We start from the raw sequence: 8,183 nt of genomic DNA, 5'->3' as shown, positions 1-8,183 counted from the left end.
GAAATATGTTCTGCCCAGCCATGAGTTCTAAGAGCTCAAAACTTCTTTTGTCTTTCAGATATCCACCGATTACCGTTTGGATGCCTGGCCTCGGTGGGGAATCATGGCTCCTATTTCTGTATAACGAAAGTCTTGAGCCAGGGCAAGTCTATACCCACCCTAAGGGCTAGTGAGACTTGCTAGTGTGGGATGCCTGAGGGCTTGGGTATGTGCTACTTAGGAGTGTCTCTAGGATTAAAGGGAATATTTCATATCAGCCCTTTATACTGAATAATAGATGTCTTCTGTCATTGCCCCCACCTTTGGATGGTTACTTAACATGATGGAACAATAAACCGAGACATTCAGTAATGACTGGGAGCCTTCCTGATATGACCAGGTGTGTCTGTCTAGTCCTTAATGCCTTGAGGTAGTTAGCCTATCCTGTGTCCACACTCCTCCACTCTGGGTCTGACCCGGGGCTGTTTGGCTGGTTCCAATCACAGCCCCAAAGACATCAGTCTGGAATAGATGGCACCTGCAGCATGGGGCTAATACAGATTGGATCATGATACTGAACTAGGGACCATTTTTTGTGATATTTTGGCCAATGATATGGCTGTTTTCTGCCCTTGTCTTAAATTGAAGGGTATTGGATTAATGTCCTTGGTGGAGGGAATTTCAAGAAAATCTAAAATTGAATGGCCGAATGGTCATTAGTAATCCCTCTTATGCAGGTCTATAATGAAAAGGAGAAAATATGGGGGGCGAGGACAAGTACAAAATATAGACTTTAAAGAGAAAAAAAAAAAAACAGGAAATTTAATGTTGGAACCAAGGCTTATGCTGAAAGAGGCAAGAAGAGTGAAGAGGGACCTGATCTAAAGTGGAAAAAAGGAAAGCATGATGTCAAGGCAAGACTCCACCCAGCTAAGCTTCCAAATTTAAAAAGAAAGGCCTGAGAAATTTTCTGCTCCTAAAAAGCAACAACAAAGGAAAATTTCTGCAAAAATAATTCAAAGGTCATGGTTCCATCCCAAGCAGGCAGCCGTACCTTGCATCTTCATCCACATGGCTGTGGCCTTAGAGACATGGAGGATACACTGGTAAAGGGGTTGTGGACTCTTCCTGTGTGGTTAAGGAGAGCTGCTGAGGCCAGGCAATGTGTAGCAGGGCAATCCCTGAATGAATGCCCTATGAGAGCACCGAATGAAGCTATGAAAGTAAAATCTGGGTTGCAATGGAGACCCCAAGATATTGGAGATGCCAAAGCTGTGAGACATCTGCTCAGAAGAGATGCAGACAGAGTGGAACAAGCCCAGGGGAGAGAAGTGTGTTGTAGGCAGCAAAGATGAAAGGGTAGAACCGTCTAAGCTCTTTGACATCAAACATAAAGCTACAGGATTTGGAGTTTTGTCTGATGGGTTTTTTTCTTTCTTTGGTCCAGTATGTCCCCACTGTTGCCATTCCTTTGTATGTTATGTGTGTATTTTGCTTTTTCTCCCTGGGGGATTACAATTAAGAGCCTGGATTTCCTTGAGTCTCAGAAGAGACTTTGGAGTTTTAAACTGTGTTGAGTCTGTGAAAGACTATGGAAACTTTTGAAGTTAACTAAATGCATTTTGCATTATGATAAGATATAGCCATGAGCCTATGGAGGCCAGGGGATGGGATGTGGTGGTTTGAATGACAATGGTTCATATATTTGAATACCTGGTCCCCACTTGGTGGAACTATTTGAGAAGGATTAGAGGTGTGTCCTTGTTTGAGGAAGTGTGTCTGGGGGGTGGTGAGCTTTGAGGTTTCAGAAGACTTGTGTGATCCTCAGTGTTTCTCTTTCTTTCTCTGCCTTCTGTTTGCAGATCAAGATGTGAGCTCTCAGCTGTTCCCGCTGCCATGCCATTGCTGTGCCTTCATGGACTCTAACCTTCTGAATTCGTAAGGCCAACATTTCTTTTATAAGTCACTTTGGTTATGGTATCTGATTTCAGCAATAGAAAAGAAATTTAGACAAGAGATTTCCAGGAAGAACAGAGTTTTCTTTTCACAGCTGAGCTTCTGGCTTCTTGCTGGCATCTTCTCCAGACAGAAACATTGGACTTATGCCACAAACTCCACAAGTACATGTGACCTGAGGACAACTCCCCTCCTGGGAAGAGCACTAGACCTACACCAGTAACTCCACCTATCCTGGAGACCCACCTATGCCACAAAGGCCACATGTCTTACACCTGCTTCTTCTCCAGGTAGGGAAACTCCCCACGTGATACAATAATCAGAACTGTAAACGGGGCACACAAAGGATATTAAAAGCTGCAGGAAAGAAAGAACAAATACTTGTAGGCCCCTCAGACAAAGAGCCAATGTTCAATGGAGACTGTGAAAGACAAAAAGATTGGACTGGTGTTCTATGAGTTACGAAAGATCACAGATACCATCCTAGACTACTGTACTCACCAAAACTATGAGTCATTATCAAAGTAGAAAGGAAACATTTCCTTTATGAAAACAGATTAAAGGGGTGTGTAACTACTAAGGATAATGTGCAGAGGACACTGGAAGGCATAGTTAAGTCTGAAGAGAGCATACCCAAGGAACAAATAAATAACTCAAGATCACCAAATTAAAAATGTCTGGTAGAATACCACAAATAACAAAATAATAAGAATTATATATACTATTCAGTAGTAACCCTTAACATTAATGATCTCAGCTTCTCAATGAAGAGACACAGGCTAACAGATTGGATAAGAAAACATGATTCATCTTTTTACTGCTAAAGACATCACTTTAGGGTATTCCAAGCATATGGAACTAAGAAACAACCAGGCATAGCTATTCTACTTCCTGGTAAAATAAACTTCAAACCAAACCTAATCAGAAGAGATGGAGGTGTATTTTATAGTCATTAAAGGAAAAAAAATCCACCAACCAAGATTTTACAATCTTAAACATATATACACCAAACTTAGAAGTACTCAATTTCATAAAAGAATCACACTTACATTTGATACCACAGATCAGTGCCAACACGGTGATAGTGGGTGATTTCAGTATCCTATTCTCATAATAAACAGGTCATCTAGAAAAATCTATAATAGAGAAATGGTGGAGTTAAATAGCCATAAATCTAATGGACCCAAGCACTGAAGAATACACATTCTTTTCAGTAGCCCATGAGGCTTTCTCCAAATATAGACCACACATGAGAACACAGATAAGTCTCAACAAATACAGGGAACGTGATTCACAGTCAGCATTCTATCTGACCACATGAACTAAAGCAGGGTATTGTCAACAAAAGAAAAGACAGAAAACACAATTTTATAAAAACTCAACAACACACCGCTGAACCAAATTGAGTGCAGGAATAAATCAAGAAGGAAATTTTTAAAATTCCTAGAATTGAATGAAAATGAAAATAGCAAATGAAAACCCATGGGACATAATGAAGGTAGCCCTAAGTGAACCATTTACAGTTCTAACTTCCTACACCAGAAAACTTGAGAGATCTCAAATTACTAGCTTAATAATGCTCCCAAAGGCCTTAGGAAAGCAAGAAGAGTGAACACCCCAAAAAATAGACAGTATGAGATCATCAGTCAGGGCTGAAATTAATAAAATAGAAAGAAACAACCAAACAAATATAAAGACTCAATGAAACAGAGAGTTGATTTGTCTTAAATTTGTTGTGTTGTCAACTTAACACAAACTAGAGTTATCTAGGAAGAGGAACTTTAATTGAGAAAATGCCTCCAGCAGATTGCCTGTAGACAAGTCTGTGGGGCATTTTCTTGATTACGATTGATGCGAATCTTAAGCAGGCTAAACAAGCCATAAGAAGCAAGCCAGTAAGCAGCTTTCCTCATGGCCTCTGCTTTAATTCCTGCTTCCAGGTTCCTGCCTGAGTTCCTAACTTGACTTCCTTCCGTGACCAGAGAGTTGTAAAATGAGAGTTGCTTTGGTCATGGTGTCTTATCATAGCATAGTTATTTGAAAAGATTAGCAATATCACCAAACCTTTAGCTAAATTGTCCTGGCTAGTTTTATGTCTCTTGCCCTGCACAAAACTCAACTTCAAATGGATCAAGGATCTCAATATAAAACTGATGCCCTGACTCGAATAGAGGAGAAAGTAGGAAATACACTTGAACTCGTTGGCACAAGACTTTCTGAACAGAATGCCGGCAGCACAGGCATACAGACCAACCATAAATGGGACCTCATGAAATGAAAAAGGTTCTGTATAGCAGAGGACACTGTCACTGGGGGGGGGGACTTTGCCAAGTGTACAGATAAAGGGCTAATATCTAGAATATATAAAGAATAATCAAGAAAACAATCTATTTTAAAAATGAGGGATGGAGCTATATAGAGAGTTCTCAAAAGCTGGAATACAAATGGCTGAGAAACATTTTTTAGAAATGTTCAACACCCTTAACCATTAGGGAAATGCAAATTAAAACTATTTTCAGATTTATCTTACACCAGTCAGAATGGCTAAGATTAAAAAAGCAAAAAGACAAATAGTGGCAGGTATATGGGGGAAAGGGGACATTTAATCACTTTATTCAATGATGGTAGGAGTGCAAACTGGTCAGCCACTACAGAAATCAGTGTGAAGGTTCATTTAAAAAAAAAAAGCTGAAAATAGAGGTAACACATGATTCAGCTATTAGGAATATCCACTATAAATCCTACTATAGATATACTTGGCAAGCCATGTTCATTGCTGCTCTGTTCACTATAGCCAGGAAACAGAAACAGCCTAGATGTCTATCCACTGATAAAGAATGAAATGTGGTATGCTTACACAATGGAATATTACTCAGCTATTAAGGAAAATTATGAAATTTCCAGGTGTGGTGGTTTGAATGGGAATAGTCCCCGTGGGCTCATGTATTTGAATGCTCATTCCCTGGTTGTTGTTCTTACTGTTCTGAGAAAGGCTCTCCTTTTGTACCTTAAGTGTTCTTGAAGTCATTAGGGCCAAACCCCAGATCCTGGCACCTATAAAAAGTTAGGGCTTGGGGCCACCAGTCCTAGATAGGCCAATTAAAGAAACCAATCATAGTGAAACACAGGAAAGGGAGATTGACATCATACGATCACCTAAAAGTGAGGAACAAAGAGGTTCGCTGGGTCCTCCCCTCCCCAATCATTCTTCAGGTTCCTAACATGAGGTTTGGGTTTAAGTACAGGGAAGGGAGTATGCATAACTCTGCATCCTTGGCCCATCATTGTCTAGGCTTCAGTCTCTCCTGCAGGGTGGCCAGACAAGTTACCGGAATGGTGAAATTTCTTCCTGGAAGACAAGCTCCTTCTTTGGCTGGTACCAAGTTCAGTCTTTTCCTTTCCCCAGCACAAGACTCTTGGGGGGCACTTCAGTTTCTTTTAGGCCATGTTTTCAGTAGCTTGATAGTCAAAGAAAGGATCCCTTGTCACTTTCCAGTATCTTTGCTCCTGCCAGGAAGGCTAAACACGTTGGCCTGGAACTCTCTCTGGTAGTTGATGTTGACTTCATACTTAATAGAAATCCTCCTCCTGCATCAGCCTCTTGAGTTCTGGCTTACAGACTTTAGCCACCACAGTCAGCTATTTTTTTTAATTTAAAATCAAGGCTCTCAATCCATCCCTTGGGAATATTTCCAGGGTACTGGAGAGCTTGATGTGATTAAATGAGGGGGGGGAAAGAGCCTACCCAGACTATATTCTGTTACTAGGCTTCAGGCCACTAAATCTGAACTTATGCTTCCCAGATATAGGACATCATGATGTTGGCTCAATTTCGGTATCTTAGTGTCTGCATGGGACCTGCAGCTGAGTGAGACATGCCCACTATTATTTTCACCTAAAAATCAAATACAGGTGAAGTCTCTTCCTCCTCCCCAGAAACCACCCAGGAGGAAACTGATGCTGTGATTCTAGCCACCCAACAGCTATCAAATTGCCTAAAATATCCCGGGCTCATCACTCCCAAGTCAAGCTTTGGAAGTCAAGTGAAAAAATCCACAGGAGGAGCCCAGTGGATAGATGCTCTTGTGAGCCAATCAGGGGTTCTGGAGGACATTAATGTAGCAAGATAAAAAAAAAATTAAAAAAAAGGCCCAGAGACTGGAGTTCAAGCTTGAAACTGAAGATCAGAAAAGCTAGCCACTAACTCTTACCTCTAGCTCAGGCTGTAAGGTGATCCTGGCTCCACTAAAGCTCAGACTGAAATCCCAGACTTGCTATGCTGTCCTCAACAAGGCTGGAGAATCCTGAGACTTCCTATCTTCGGTATGTCTGGAGAAGGAATGCCAGCTCTGAGACCCTGTTCCTGCCTTAAATACCTCTCACGAGTCCTGGAATTAAAGGCGTGAGCTCTGTTACTCTTTTAGACTGATTCAATCTTGTGCAGGCCTGGGTAGCCTTGAACTCACAGAGATCCATCCGCCTTTGTCTCCCCCTGGGATTAAAGGTGTGTTCCACCACTGCCTGACCTCTATTGCTTGTGGCTGACTTTGCTTTCTGGATCATCAGGCAAGCTTTAATAAATCATAAAAATCATATCACCATACTTTAATTCAGACCTTTAAAAAGCTCCGGCTTCCTCTGGTTCTCTGCCTTGGACTTGTAATGCCACTAACACTTGTCTTTGCTTCTCCCTCATATCTCTATTTAGGGACCAGCCAAGGTTTGTTTTTTCCTCTCTACACTTGGCTGTATTACTAATGGCACCACCAATATAATCTTAACATTCCCTAGATAGTCTCCTAGATGCACTGGAGGGGTACCAGGACTGCCATACCCAGTGACTCCAACCTGCAGGAAGAAGCCAGATTTGGCCATTGCTCCAATTCCTGAAGGTAATTTATGGCTCTACCTCTTCAGAGGCAGGAACATGAGACAAAGATGGTTCAGAAAGTTTAGGGCTGGGACCTTGAGTCACGTTCTTGGACATCTGCTGAAAATGCCCTTGGTCCTGTCCTAGCTGTAGGATAGAAGTGCCAGGAATCTTTGGGGCTCTGATACCAACTCTGATTCCTAAGTGACTTTAGGCTTGTCTTCACTGCAGGAAGCATGATGAGAGCAGGCATTAGAAGCTGACCAGGAAGAGCAGGGATTCCAAAGCAGCAAACCCAAGGATGTCGGAAGAGTCTGAGTCTGTTACCTCCTCTAGATGAAGACCTCTGAAAATCCACCGTGAGGATGAAACTGAGAGGAGGCACCCAGACACCTGGATGGGTAACTGAGCTGAACAGCTCATCCGCCTCTCATAAGTCACCCCAGTGTAACAGTTCAAACCTATTTCCCAGAACCCTTCTTACTATCTCTCTTTTTCTTTTAAGGTACCACTATATAATAAATTTCTCTGTAGAACTCACCCTTGGTGGTCTGTTCATTTTGCTCTCAAAGACATCCCAGCAAGGTGTAGAGGAGCAAGCCTTCACTCCAGCACTGGAGAGGCAGAGGAAGGAGGATCCCTGTGAGTTCAAGACCATTCTGGTCTCTATAAAGATTTCCAGGCTGGCTTTGGCTGTTATGTGATCTTTATTTTTGCCTCCAGTTGGGCTGTCCCAAGCAGAGTAGTGGGAAGCAGCCTTGACCTCCAGTTTGTTAAGTTTTTAACAGCAAGGACCACAATTGTGATGTATATAGAAAGGCAGCTCTGGACATCTACAGCAAGCAAGCGTTGTTCACAGAAGCAGAGAGATTGCAGTTAACTGGTCAGGCTGTTCCTGTAACCTTCATTGTATAGGAATTTGGTTGGTTCAGAGACCATTTTACCTTAGGAATTTATGGCAAATTTATGGCTGGTCTAAGTGACCAGAGACCAGTTTTACCCAAGATAGTTTTAGTACTTAAAGTATTCTTAGGAAATCTTTCATGAGATGACATAGCTATAGTTCAGTAGCCCACTACATGGCTACACAGTGAGACCCTGATTTTTTTTTTTAAAGACACCCTGAAATTCCCATATCAGCAGAAACCATGCAGTTAGGAACTTTCTTGCTGTCTTTCCTGCAAAAGTATTTAGCTTTTTCTTAGTGTTTTATTTAATCCCATTAAGAATAATACCCATGATCTTTTCATGCTTAATAGGGCCTTATGATTATTTTATTTATTTGTTTGTTTGTTTATTTAACATTGCAGCCTCAATTCTCCCTCCCTCCTCTACTCCCAGTCCATCCCACCCCACCCTCCTATCCACTCTTCCTCCA

At 41.8% G+C, this 8,183-nt stretch overlaps 1 long non-coding RNA gene across 2 annotated transcripts; it reads left to right on the top strand.

Annotated features, from left to right (window-relative positions):
• The first annotated feature begins 1,927 nt into the window (after nucleotides 1-1,927).
• On the top strand, nucleotides 1,928-7,345 carry LOC103163549. 2 transcript variants are annotated; one of them, XR_004770446.1, is made up of 3 exons: nucleotides 1,928-2,225; nucleotides 6,727-6,827; nucleotides 7,037-7,345. It is a non-coding gene; the product is annotated as an uncharacterized LOC103163549 (long non-coding RNA). The 2 variants fall into 2 exon arrangements; XR_003486529.2 differs by lacking the exon at nucleotides 1,928-2,225 and adding an exon at nucleotides 6,155-6,258.
• The last annotated feature ends 838 nt before the right edge of the window (nucleotides 7,346-8,183 follow it).

Source organism: Cricetulus griseus, chromosome 6 (assembly GCF_003668045.3).
Source record: "Cricetulus griseus strain 17A/GY chromosome 6, alternate assembly CriGri-PICRH-1.0, whole genome shotgun sequence".
Taxonomy (NCBI): Eukaryota; Metazoa; Chordata; class Mammalia; order Rodentia; family Cricetidae; genus Cricetulus; species Cricetulus griseus.
Note: the sequence above shows the minus strand (reverse complement) of the source record. Positions and strands in the feature narration are given on the sequence as shown.